General features: G+C 36.0%; 1 non-coding gene across 1 annotated transcript; it reads left to right on the top strand.

Moving 5' to 3' along the window:
* The first annotated feature begins 437 nt into the window (after nt 1-437).
* Nucleotides 438-544, top strand: LOC112999455 (small nucleolar RNA R71). The gene has a single exon (XR_003264642.1). It is a non-coding gene; the product is annotated as a small nucleolar RNA R71 (small nucleolar RNA).
* The last annotated feature ends 13,925 nt before the right edge of the window (nt 545-14,469 follow it).

The following is a 14,469-nucleotide window of genomic DNA, read 5'->3' as shown; positions in this document are numbered from 1 at the left end:
GAGGTTGAGGAGGTCTGTTGTAGATGTTTACAGCATAAGCTTCAGGCTGTTCAATTGCTTCAGATTGTTGCACAGAAGGGCAAAGGTCTGTATGGTGGTCGGCAGAGGAGCATAGACCATAGAGTCTGGCGATAGGTGCAGATTTTTAATTCACGGCCAGTTGGGTTACCAAGTTAACCAAGGCATCTAGTTTACCTTCAAGCTTCTTAGTCTCAGCTGATGGAGATGAATTCATGGCTACTTCATGCACTCCTCTAATGACAATAGCATCACTTCTGGCACTAAATTGTTGGGAGTTTGAAGCCATCTTCTCAATTAAATTTCTGGCTTCAGCAGGGGTCATGTCTCCAAGGACTCCACCACTGCCAGCATCTATCATACTTCTCTCCATGTTACTGAGTCGGTCATAAAAATATTGGAGAAGAAGCTGCTCTGAAATCTGGTGGTGAGGGCAACTGGCAAATAATTTTTTAAATCGCTCCCAGTATTCATATAGGCTCTATCCACTGAGTTGTCTAATACTTGAAATATCCTTTCTGATGGTATTCCAGATACTCATGGGATACTTCCTTGCACATAAACATGAGTCTTTGAAGGTCTTTGAAATATTTTGGAAAAGAATTCAAAATAAAAACGGTTTTTATATCTCTTCTATCAGAAGTGACCATGGGACTGAGTTTGAGAATGCTGAGTTCAGATCATTCTGTGAAAAGAATGATATTCTCCACAACATCTCTTCACAAAGAACTCCACAACAAAATGGGATAGTTGAAAGGAAAATATAACTTTTCAAGAAGTGACTAGGATCATGCTATATGAGAACTCACTTCTTAAGCACTTTTGGGCATAAGCAGTAAGAATCACGCTTTTAATGATGAACTAACATTTGATAGGAAGCTATCAGATCTTGAGGATGATTATGCAGATAGGTCTATGTGAAGTATCTAAAATAGATAAAGTCAAACAATCTAATAAAGACCTTCTTCAGACTAAAGAACCATTAAATCAACCATCGCAGACGAAGGATTGAAAATTTGTTCATTATTATCCTCAAGATTGAATCATTGGAGATCAAACTAAAGGAGTTAAAACCAAATCATCATTCAAAGACCTTGCATCGTATGCATTTGTGTCTGAAGTAAAACCTAAAACTATAGATGAAGCTTTGACAAACAATGACTGGATCATCGCAATGGAAGAAGAACTTCATCAGCTTATGCAAGAGATAAAGTTGAATTCAAAAGTACAAGTGGTAAATGTCATTAGCTTGGACCATGTATGATATCTTGGGCAAGTAAGAAGCAGAACTCCATTGCACTATCTATAGCTGAAGTTGAGTGTGTGTCTGCTACATGATGTTGTTCACAACTGCTATGGGTAAAGTATCAACTAAAAGATTACTTTAGTATTTAAAACAATATGCCCGTATATTGTTGCAACACTAGTGCAATCAATTTATCTAAAAGTCCCATACAACACTCAAAGGCCAAACATATTGAGATAAGATATCATTTCATTTGAGATTATGTGTAAAAAGGGGTTTTTGATGTAAAATTTGTAGACACAAATCATCAATGGGCAGATATCTTTTCTAAAGCTTTGTTTGAAGAACGTCTCATTTGTATAAGGGAACATTTCAATATTGTTAGCCTATCAAATTAATGATAAATATTATATTGATTCAGACTCTATCATCATCTTATGATATTATTAGTCTATTTGGACTAACACATGTTCAAGTCTACAAACTGTAGGGAGGCATGTTCACAAAGATAAAAAACCTTTAAGTTTTTCATCAAAAAATGTGTGTTTCCATCTTTTTTGGCCATAATTGAGAAACTCCTTTCAAAAATTAAATACGTTTTTGAATCATTATTACATGTTTCTCTTTCTTTTAAGAAACCTATAAAATGATAAGGCAGGAAACCTGAGAGACTCTTTTGAAAACCTTGAACTTGTAGAAGTCTCTTGTGTCTTTACTATCATTTGAGAACTTGGTTCTTCAAAAATATTTTTTTTCATTAAAATTTTGAATCTTTCCATGAAAAATGGCTCCAAAAGGAAGTGAACTTTTTAGGATTTTAACTATCAACAATGTTGAAGACGCAAAGAAGTCATTTCCTAAAGATTGATTCATCCCTAGAAAATTTGTGAACTTTCAAAGTCTGATGGAAGAAGGATTTGTTGTGAAGGATTTGTTTGATCATGACAGCTAGACATAGTTCTTAGAGATGTTTAGTCCCTAGCACTATGGGTCCTACGTTCTTTTTTATGAACAACCAACCAGGATAAAGTCAGTATTTACTAGATCGTAAACAAAAGAGAAGTGATAATCTCTCCTAAGACTATTGTTGCAACTATTGAGTGTTTAGAAGAAGGTATGGTTTTCAATAGATATTGGGAAAAAGAGATAACCCAAGAAATGGTGGATTTTATGCTCTATGGAAAGCAACACCTAGAGTCATCTGATAAGAAGGGTTTGGTCAGTTTCCTAAGGATTGCCAATCTCATGTACATGTGCAGACTCATTCACAGTTTTTTGATTAACATAGTCATGCCTAGATTGGGATCAAGAGACTATGTAAGTGACAAAGACAGATTCTGCATGTAGAAGGTGATGGTAGGTGAAAAGGTAAATCTGCCTGAAGTCATCTTCTTTTATTAGCTTCAAGCGTTTAAGGATAGATTCCATGCCAAGAACAAGAACAACTATATTCCTTATGGAATACTTTTGACTCAGATCATGAGGAATAGTGAACCAGAAGGTAGTAATCGATTACCAGTAGCCAGGATTGTTTTTCAAACTGATTTACAAAGCTGTAATCGATTACCATGAGCATGTAATTGACTAGCAATGTTTTAAAACGTTAGATTTCAAATTTCAAGGATCACAACTAGTGATAAAACAGTTTTAAATCATTTTAAACTTGTGTAATCGATTACACAATACTTATAATCAATTACCAGTGTTTCTAAACGTTTTAATTTTCAAATTTAAACATGAAGAGTCACATCTGTTGATGTGTAATCGATTACACCTTGATGGTAATCGATTAATAGTGATTGATTTCGAAAAATAAATTTCCAAAAGTCACAATTCTTCAAGTAACTTGTTTCTGAAGGTTTTTTCAAAAGTCACAACTTTTTAAGTGAGTAGTTTTCAAAAGAGTCACAATTTTTAAAGGGTGACTAGTTTTAAAGAAATTACCAAGAGTCACAAACTTTAACATGAGTCATCAAGAGATTATAAATATGTGACCATGGCATGAATTTCATAACATCATTCAATCAATCTTTCAACATCTTTCCACATTTAACAATCTTTCAATATCTTTTTTCATCTCTTTCAACACTTTACAGATCTTTCTGATTCATTTCTCTTCATCTTTCTAAAAGTTTTTGTTCAATCCTTTCTCTTTCAAGAAAAGTTCTTTGATCAAAAACTTGTGCTATTCTTTTTCATTCTCTTCTCCCTTTGCCAAAAGAATAGAAGGACTAACCGCCTGAGAATTCTTTTGATTCTTCCCTTCCCCTTAAGCAAAAGATTTCAAAGGACAAACCGCCTAAGATATCTTTTGTTTCCACTTACAAAGATTCAAAGGACTAACCCTCTGAGAATTCTTTGTCCCAACATATTGGAGGGTACATCCTTTGTGGTACAAGTAGAGGGTACATCTACTTGGGGATTGTTATACTGAGAACAAGCGAGGCTACATCTCTTGTGGATCAGTTCAAGTGGAGGGTACATCCACTTGGTTATTCAAAGAGAACAAGGGAGGGTACATCCCTTGTGGATCTTTGGCTTTTAAAGGATTTTACAAGGTTGAAAAGAAATCTCAAGAACCGTAGGTTGCTTGGGGACTGGATGTAGGCACGGTTTGTGGCCGAACCAGTATAAATCTTGTGTTTGTCTTCTTCTTCCCTACACTCTTTAATTTCCGCTATGTACTTTTAATTATCGCTTTTACTTTTGGTTAAGTTATTGTTTCTGTTCTTTACTTTTTTAACTTAGTAGTAAAAGCCTAATTAAATCTATTAACATTAAGAAAGATATGTTTTTTAATTAGTCAAGGCACATTAATAATTAATTCAACCCCCTCCCCCCCCCTTCTTAATTATTCCGAGGCCACTTGATCCAACAAGTGATATCAGAGCAGGTTTCTTGAGAAAAGTTTCACAACTTCAAGATTCATGGCCTCCTCAAATTCTCTGTTTCCTGAAGGAAACTCCATCCACAGGCCACCTATCTTTAATGGTGAGGGTTACCACTATTGGAAAACCCAAATGCAGATCTTTATAGAAGCCATAGATTTAAACATTTGGGAAGCAATAGAAATAGGACCTTACATACCCACCATAGCAGATGCAAGCACTAGCACAACAACACAAAAACCTAGAGATAAATGGACTGAAGAGCATAGAAGAAGAATCCAATATAATCTTAAAGACAAAAACATTATCACTTCTGCCCTAGGAATTGATGAATATTTTAGAGTGTCAAACTGTTCAAATGCAAAGGAGATGTGGGATACTCTCCAACTTACACATGAAGGCACCACTGATGTGAAAAGATCTAGAGTCAATACCCTTACACATGAATATGAATTATTTAGGATGAACCCTAATGAGAACATCCAAAGTATGCAGAAAAGATTCACACACATAGTCAACCATCTTGCCTCCTTAGGAAAAATCTTCCCTAATGAAGATTTAATTAATAAATTTTTAAGATGCTTAAGTAGGGAATGACAGCCCAACACATTGGAGGGTATACATCCTTTGTGGTACAAGCATAGGGTACATCTACTTGGGGATTGTTATACTGAGAACAAGAGAGGGTACATCTCTTGTGGATAAGTTCAAGTGGAGGGTACATCCACTTGGTTATTCAAAGAGAACAAGGGAGGGTAAATCCCTTGTGGATCTTTGGCTTGTAAAGGATTTTACAAGGTTGAAAAGAAATCTCAAGAACCATAGGTTGCTTGGGGACAGGATGTAGGCACGGTTTATGGCTGAACCAATATAAATCTTGCGTTTGTCTTCTTCTTCCCTAAACTCTTTAATTTCCGTTGTGTACTTTTAATTATCGCTTTTACTTTTGGTTAAGTTATTGTTTCTGTTCTTTACTTTCTTAACTTAGTAGTAAAAGCCTAATTAAATCTAGTAACATTAAGAAGGATAAGTTTTTTAATTAGTCAAGGCACATTAATTGGTAATTCAACCCCCCCCCCCCTTCTTAATTATTCCGGGGCCACTTGATCCAGCAAGACCTATCCCATAAATCCAAAAAACAACAACCATCTGCCCCTAAACTGATGTAAACTTCATTGGAGCTTGTAGGCCTAGGATCCTCTTCATCAATGGATTCCTTTGCTTCTTGGAAGATGACTGGCAGTGGAATGAAGAAAGGAAGAGAGAGAGGAGACGCCACTTCAAGGAGAAGATGAGTCTAGAAGAAGCTCACCACCATAGGAGGCCATGGATAAGAGCTTGGAGGAAGAAGGAGATGAATGAAGGGAGATGAAGAGAAGAGCACGAAATTTTGTGCTCTAAATGAGCTTTGAAATCTGAAGTTTAATATTCAAATGATCAAAGTTCCAAAAAATGCATACACAAGGCCTCTATTTATAGCCAAAGTGTGACACAAAATTGGAGGGAAATTTGAATTTCTATTCAAATTTCACTTGAATTTGTGGAGCCAAATTTTGGAGCCAAAATTTCACTAATTATGATTAGTGAATTTTAGCTATGGTTCAGCCCACTAATTCAAGATCAAGTACAAGATTCTCCACTAAGTATGCTTAGGTGGCATGAGGCATGTAAAGCATGAAGCACATGCACAAAGTGTGATTATATGATGTGGCAATGGGGTGTAGCAAGCTAATGCTCACCTCCCCCTCTAAAATTTAATTGGATTGGGCTTCTCCCAATTCAATTAAATTTATTTTTCAACACACACATCAAATATTCACTTAATGCATGTGAAATTACAAAACTACCCCTAATACAAAAACTAGTCTAGGTGCCCTAAAATACAAGGGCTGAAAAATCCTACATTTCTAGAGTACCTTACCTACATTATGGAGCCCTAAATACAAGGCCCAAAAATAATGAAACCTTAATCTAATTTGTACAAAGATAAGTGGGCTCATACTTAGCCCATGGGCCGAAAATCTATCCTAAGGCTGATGAGAACCCTAGGGCCTTCTCTTGCATCTTTGGCCCAATCTTCTTGGAGTCTTCTATCCAATGCCCTTGGGGGGTAGGATTGCATCATTCCCTCCCCCTTGAAAAGGATTTGACCTCAAATCCAGAGGTTCTTGAAACTCATTAATTCTTTCCTCGACACCTGTAAAAAGAATAAAAACATATGTATTAGTGATGTTGGGTATGTTAGAGTACGGTAAGGACTGAAAACCCCTTTCCTGGCCATCTTCCCATGAGAGAATATAGTTCCTCACCAACTCAATGTGTGGTGCTACAAGTATAGAAAAATATGGGACAAACCTTTTGTAAAATATTTTTAAGATATTGAAGCCCCAAATTTCCCTTATACTTGGTGGAGTAGGCCACTCAGGAATGACCTTTATTCTCTTAGGGTCCATGGGAAGCCCTTGATCACTATTTAAAAAGTTAAGGAAAGTAATGGAATAAAACATACCTTTTTCTTTATTTTTATGTTGATTATTCCTACAAAAAATTACGACAAACCTAAGGTGTCCCACATGAGCAGCTAGGTTTGCATTGAAACAAAAAATAAGAACAAACCTACCTAATGAGTCTCTATGTACACAAATCATGAAGATGTTGGGTGCATGAGTGATTTTACAAAAGAGTGCTTCACCACTCAACACATTCATCATACCACCTATCATAGGGATTTGGTGCCTAATAATGCCTATTTTGGGCACCAACAAAGCACAAGGATTTAAGCTCTTGAAGCAAACCCTCATCCAACAACTCCTTTACTTGAGGGATAAACTCAAGCCTAAGAGGTGTGGCAATGCTAACAAGTGTCTTTTTACAAAGGAGAAAATGTGGAGGTTGTCTAAGAGGGGAAATTTTTTTAATATTTGTCTTTATTTCAAAATGTCTTTCCTTCTTAGCTAACCTCTTGGAGGAGACACTTACCTCCTTACACTCCTCCTTAACCATTAAAGGTTGTCCTTCTTCTTGGGGGTAAATCTCTTTACTAGATTCTTCCCCTTTTGCTTCTTCACTTTCACTAGAGGAAGGTGAAGTAGTAGCCTCATCTTGGCTACTATAAATGTCTTGGCCCTTCATAATCATGGTTTTCTTGGTGGGGCATTAAGAAGTAATGTGCCCTCTTCCAAGACATTTAAAGCACTTTATGGAGCTAGTCTTCTCTTTCATACTAGCCTTAACTGGTTGCTTTTCTATTGTCTTCCCCTCATCATCTTTGGGCTTAGAAGGTGTCACCCCTAAGATGCCTTGACCTTGGTCTTTCTTTGGATAAGAGTGAGAGCCATAAGATTTTGAAGTAGACTTCCTTTTAAGTTGTTGCTCTACCCTTATTTCCCAATCTAAGTTAGCCTCTACATTGTGCTTCCCATGGAAGTATAGGAGGTTAATGTTAGCCTCTTGAGGCTTTCTTTCCTTTTCTCTCCAATGGGAGTGAGGTCTAGGATGTGCCCTATGCCTTCCTTCATAATAGTCACGAAGTTCTTCACTTAGGCTCTTGCAAGAGTTATGACTACTATAGGAGGCATGTTTTTCTTTTTTTAACTCTTTTAGTATTTTTCTTCTTTCTTTCTCTCTTATTTTCTCTCTTTCATCTTGACTTATTTCTTCCACTATTTTTTTTACCTTTTTCTTTTCTCTCTTGTTTTTCTTTCCACAACTTAAGGGATCTCAACTCATCTAATATCTTATACAAGGGGTCCTTAGGAGTAGAACCCTCACCATTAACACTAGATGAAGAATGAAGACTCATGTTGGTTCCTAAGTTATGGTTCTTTCTTGTTGGGGGTTTGAAAACAAAAGGTAAAAGAAATTATGGTTGAAACTAGCCAAAATAAAAACTAACAGAGGTGTGAAAGATAAGGTAAAAACAAATTGGTAAAAGGCAAGCTACCTAGGCAGTTTGACAATGGAGAGTAAAGGAAATAAGCTATGAAAGTAAGCAAGAAATTAAAGTGCAAGAAATGCAAACTAGGCGGATCCTAAGAGTGTTTGGATGACCTCATTTAAAGTTCCCAACAAAACACTCACTATCCTAAGGGAAAATTGCCTAAAATTATTACACAAAGATGAAAGTAGGGTGACCTAGCGGAGGCTCCCAACTTACTTCCAATGAAAGGCCTTTTTGTTACAAAATTTGAAAGCAAAACAAATTGCCAATTACAAAATTACAAAGAAAAAAGTCCTCAATTGTGGTGGCTATTGTCTCTTTATTGTTTCACTCAATTTGGAGTGCTTCTTAGTCTAGTAGCTCTTAAGGTGGTTGGCCCCTTGCTTCTTGACTCAAATTCTTCAAGATATGGCACCAATCCTCCTTTCCAATTCCCTATATGGCAACTCGCAAGCAAGGAAACAAAGAGACAAGCAATAACCAAAGACCAAAAAAAATGAAATGAAAGCTAAACCAATAGAGTTTTAACAAGACAAATTTTCAAGGATTATTCAACAATTAAAGCAATGAAAAGCACAAAAAAGCAAGCTAGGACTCAAAGAGAAACCTAGAATGGCTCTAGAGTAAAGTAGAAAAACTAAAAAAAAAAAGACTCAAGAAACCTCTAGTTTTGGCACTTGTTTTCACAATAATTTTCAATTGAAATTTCAGAACTAGGATTGGTATAAAATAGGCACCAATTATAGAACAACTTTTGAGCCAAAACAACAAGCACACTTTCCTTTCACTTTTTTTTTTCCTGGACACTGATTTTTCTGCCAATTTGTGCGATTTTTCTTATTTTTTCCTTTAATCCAAATCGCTTGGTTCTTTTTTTATAATTTTGGTCCAGATGTCTAGAAAATTCAGTAAAACGTTTATCTCAAAAAACGTAGTGACCAATTCCCAGTAATTTATACAAGTTCGTATGTTCAAGCTGCCAGCACCAGCGATTTCAACCTAGAAATCAAGAGTAGTGTTTATGTTGATTAAGGCTTGGATAGTTACAATTTGTGTTTGCTTATGCTCAATTATCTTGAATAACACAATTCAAGAGAGCTTAAGACTTATTTTGATTCACAAATCCAGCCACAACTCAGCACCACAACTCAACTTCATCATAGGCATCATGTAGGAAACTTAGAAAAAAAAAAAAAAAAAGAGTTCAACAACAAGACTACTTCTAGGAATTGATTTAGAACATGTTATGAACTAAATAACATGCATGAATTAGACTCAAAATTCAAAAGATAGGCTAAGAATGACAAGAATACATGAACAAATGTATCTAGAATTCAATCAACAAAATAAAAATTCAACACAAACTTAGAACATAATGTGACAATTACTATGACTAAACATGACTCTAAGACAACATGGATTAAGTGATTTACACTTAGATTTTTGTGTTTTTTTTTCTAATCAATATTTTGGAAGACCATTTAGATCTAAGGTTCAGCACAAGAATATTATGAATGAAAAATGATAGAACCTAAAATCAACACAAAAACAAGATTCAAGAGTAGATCTACAAAATTTAAACCATAGAAATGCAAGAACAAGTGTAGATCTAAGATTTAATCGGTTTATTTTTTTTTGAATCTACTCTAAACAACACCAAACCACAAGACAATGGAGGATATACATGGAGAATAAGATGAAGAACAAGGAATTAAAGAGAATTCACCGAACAAAAAGATAGAGGAAGCAAAAGAACATCACCTAGATGAAGATGCTCTGATACCACATGATGTAAGCTCAATTGGAGCTTGTAGGCCTAGGATCTTCTTCATCAATGGATTCCTTTGCTTCTTGGATGATGAATGGCAGTGGAATGAAGAAAGGAAGAGAGAGAGGAGATGCCGCTTCAAGGAGAAGATGAGTCTAGAAGAAGCTCACCACCATAGGAGGCCACGGATAAGAGCTTGGAGGAAGAAGGAGATGAATGAAGGGAGAGGAAGAGAAGAGCACGAAATTTTGTGCTCTAAATGAGCTTTGAAATCTGAAGTTTAATATTCAAATGATCAAAGTTCCAAAAACTGCATACACAAGGTCTCTATTTATAGCCTAAGTGTGACACAAAATTGGAGGGAAATTTGAATTTCTATTCAAATTTCACTTGAATTTGTGGAGCCAAATTTTGGAGCCAAAATTTCACTAATTATGATTAGTGAATTTTAGCTATGGTTCAGCACACTAATTCAAGATCAAGTCCAAGATTCTCCACTAAGTATGCTTAGGTGGCATGAGGCATGTAAAGCATGAAGCACATGCACAAAGTGTGATTATAGGATGTGGCAATGAGGTGTAGCAAGCTAATGCTCACCTCCCCCTCTAAAATTTAATTGGATTGGGCTTCTCCCAATTCAATTAAATTTATTTTCCAACACACACATCAAATATTCACTTAATGCATGTGAAATTACAAAACTACCCCTAATACAAAAACTAGTCTAGGTGCCCTAAAATACAAGGGCTGAAAAATCCTACATTTCTAGAGTACCTTACCTACATTATGGAGCCCTAAATACAAGGCCCAAAAATAATGAAACCTTAATCTAATATATACAAAGATAAGTGGGCTCATACTTAGCCCATGGGCCGAAAATCTACCCTAAGGCTCATGAGAACCCGAGGGCCTTCTCTTGCATCTTTGGCCCAATCTTCTTGGAGTCTTCTATCCAATGCCCTTGGGGGGTAGGATTGCATCATAAACCTTCCAACCTTCAAACAACCCAGAAGAGGTAGGAATCAGACTCTAAGTCTAAACCTGAATCTTATCCCCCACCAAAAAGACCAACCATAAAAATCAAACATCCCCAACCTTAACCTTTTCCTATCTCACCACGCAAACCAACATCACCATCAAGCACCCAAGATTCTGAAGTTGAGATACTTAACACACCAACCCTTCAACCTTCACCGAAACCAACCTCTCCCATTATAAGCAAGAATGAGGCCATTGCCCTTGCCAAGGAAATTAAACAATGTCTAGCAGAGTCTAGAAGATAAGCTAAGATAGATAAACCTATTGAGAGGAAAGATACCATATAGGTAGATGTTGGCATCATTGAGTCTATTGAAGCTATGTCCACAGAAGAACATAAGAAGAAAGTGGCTGAGGAGGCAAATTTGAAGGTGTTGGTGAGTATAGATTCTGAAGAAATTCTAGACGATATTTTTTGGAATCTCTAAAGACTTTGTCTACTAAGGAAGTGCAAAGGAAAGCAGTTGAAGAGGCTACCATATTTGTTTTTGATGGTGAGATAGTACCAAAAGAAGTCATCATAGTGTCTATCCAAGCATAGTTTGCACTGGAAGCTAAAGAAGGTGAGTTGGAAGAACTTGAGAGACTTTAGTCTGTGGTTGAGCATGGAGCTGAGGTATTCTTTGTAGATGTTGCTGCACGACAAGCAAAACTTGAAGTGGCGTCTCTGAAGTCTTGAACCCCTTGGAGAAAGAAGCGCTTGAAGAAGCCTTGCTTCAATATGTTATTAAGGCTTCCCTCCATGAGTCTGAGGATCATGTTATTGAGATAGACTCTAGAGTTGAACCCATCAGATTAAAGCTAGTGTTTGATGCTGATGAAAGAAAAATTAATGTTGTCTTATTAGAAATATTAAATGAAGACAACATCAATCGCTTTGAGGATATATAAGGACCATTAACCATTGATTATATTGTGGATATATAAGCAGGGCTAGAACAAAGGAAAGTGATGCAAGCCACTACAGAACCTATTAGACCATTAACTCTCTTAGAAAATATTGATCAATGTCTAAAAAGAAAGGATCAACAACAAGCTACTGAGTGACTACTTCCTTCAAGGTCATTGCCTCCATCTATTCCCTACAAGAATATTCTTGCTAAACCAAATGTTAATGTCAAATTCTACCTTATGTTTAGATGACATCAAATCTTGGCATGGCAAACTTGGAACAAAGTCTAGATAAATAAGGTTGATATGGGGACTTAGGTACTTGATCCTGAGATGCAAAAGTTAGAGCTGAAAAAGCTAAATCTCCTTAAGCTTTAGAAGAAAGGTTTTCCAAGGATTGATGTTTTCTCATATACATCTTGGGACACCTTACCTAAACAAGACCAACATGCTCTTGATTCCTAACGTGTAGATGAAACAATCATTCAGATGCTTCCTCCCCGACAGAGAATGGTTTATCCTTGGGGCATAATCATTTGGAAGAGTAGAGAAGCTGTATATGCTCATACACCTTTCTCTACTCCCTTAGATTTACTATAGTTGATGGGTCTTCTATGTACATCCAATGTTGTTCTTCATTGGGATCACTCTAAGTCTGACGTGTGAAAATGCAAGTAACCCACTAAAAGGGGGAGAGGGGTTGAATAATGTGTATATCAAAGATAACAACTTTTTGCGATAACAAGAATAGTATGGATAATACAAAGTTGAACATTGGTCATCCACTAAGGAGAAAAAGAATATGTAGTGAAGAACATAGTGTTCGTCTAGTGACAGATAAAGTTTCTTAAAATAGTTTTTCAAATAACACTTGGTGTAAAGTGATGTTAGAAAATATAATAAGAATACTCGATAAAACTATATGGAGAGAAGTAGAAACACTGGGTTTATACTGGTTTGCTCAACCTTAGCTACTAATCGAGGCCGTACACGAATCAAATAAACATGAAAATGCAGTAACTAGGAAGTGATCCTAGGTCGTTTCCCAATGAGCAATGATAAACCAAATGTTCATAATATACTTGCAGTAACAGTTATGATTGAAGGGGGGGTGTTTGTTTTGTGATTTAAATAACAGAACAAGTAAACTAGAATACGAAACTAATAATATTAAAAACTCTTGTCCTGGATTATGGAGAATTCGTCCTTAACAGTTAACCACTTAATCCAACCCTATTTCAATTTACTAAGCGAAAATCAACTTAGGGTTGTCAATATGTGATTAGGCAACACTACACCAGTTAACCCTTCGTCCATTAAGCATGAACGCAAGTTAGGCTCAAAGGCAATTAATCGAACACGAAGCGTGCACAGATTAATATTAACGAATGTGGGTTAACTGGTGAAGGGAAAACTACCAGGAAGCCACATTATAAACAAAACCTCGAAGAGAGTTGAGCTTCGTCCTCAAAAGGAAACAATACCAGAATATTTAGCCTTCCATAGATTCAAACAGAAAATGTAAATGAAACCAAAAGCGGAAAACGTAAATGAAGCAGAAACGTAAATGAAACAAACACGTAAATGAAAGCAGAAGAAGAAACAAGAACGAAATTGTAATTAGAAGAAGAAAATGGAAAATTGCATTACGTGAACAGTAGCATTAGAATAGAAAATCGTAAAACCCTAAACGATGCTCTGAATACTGAATAGCCTAACAGAATGCCTTGCACGAATCCCAAGGCTGCTATTTAAAAGAGTCACTCAAAGTCACTGGCCCCTATTACATTATTCTGGCCCAAAACAAAATAAACATTGAACAACGTAAAATAAAATTGCAATCCCCTAATTAGAAATTAACTAAGGTAAGCGCTACTTTATTGGTCCTCTTCAAGTCCACAATCAAACTCCGGATTAAGCCCAATATTTCATTTATTCCTGAAATTAGATTAAAAACATCAAATTAGCTGAATGAGCCCAAATAATAAAACTGCCTAATTAATTTGACACTTATGACTAATCAGTAATTAAAATGGTGCAAAAAGGGTTTAAGAAATAGAAGAAAATGATGGCACATCAAAACCCCCCATACTTAGCCTTTTGCACTCCTGGGCAAAATGAAACAAAGAACAAAATCCAAGGATATCAAAGAGAGACAAACAGAAACATTCACATATTTCTCAATGAACATCAAGGAATGGGTAACATCTAACATCTAACATAAGGAGATATGAAATGTCAAGACATTCATGAAAATCATCCAAGCAACCCAATCATGGCGAAATAGTTAATCAGCTCAAGAATGAAAAGTGATAAAGCCTCACAAGATATACACTCTATCTCTCAAGTGTCTAGGCTACTATTTACCCTCAAAGCACCCATGAAAACAAACACCACATAAACTTGGCAAGATTCTAAAATTGACAATCAACCCATAAACACAAGCACATGAGGATCAAAAGGTCTTTTAAGGTTGTAATGGGGCCAAAGACAAGGTATGGAAAAATATGGAATAAGAGACTAAATCCCAAAGGAATAAAGGAGCAATGGGGAATAAGTGCATATTAAGAAAAATTAAAAAAAAAAAGAACTAAAGATAAAATTTAAACGTAAAGAGTAGAACCAAGAGTCTCATCATTCTTTTGCCATTTAAGATCTTATTTACTCAACTTTATTGCTT

This window comes from Glycine max, chromosome 14 (assembly GCF_000004515.6).
Source record: "Glycine max cultivar Williams 82 chromosome 14, Glycine_max_v4.0, whole genome shotgun sequence".
NCBI lineage: Eukaryota > Viridiplantae > Streptophyta > Magnoliopsida > Fabales > Fabaceae > Glycine > Glycine max.
This window is presented reverse-complemented; position numbering and strand designations above follow the sequence as displayed.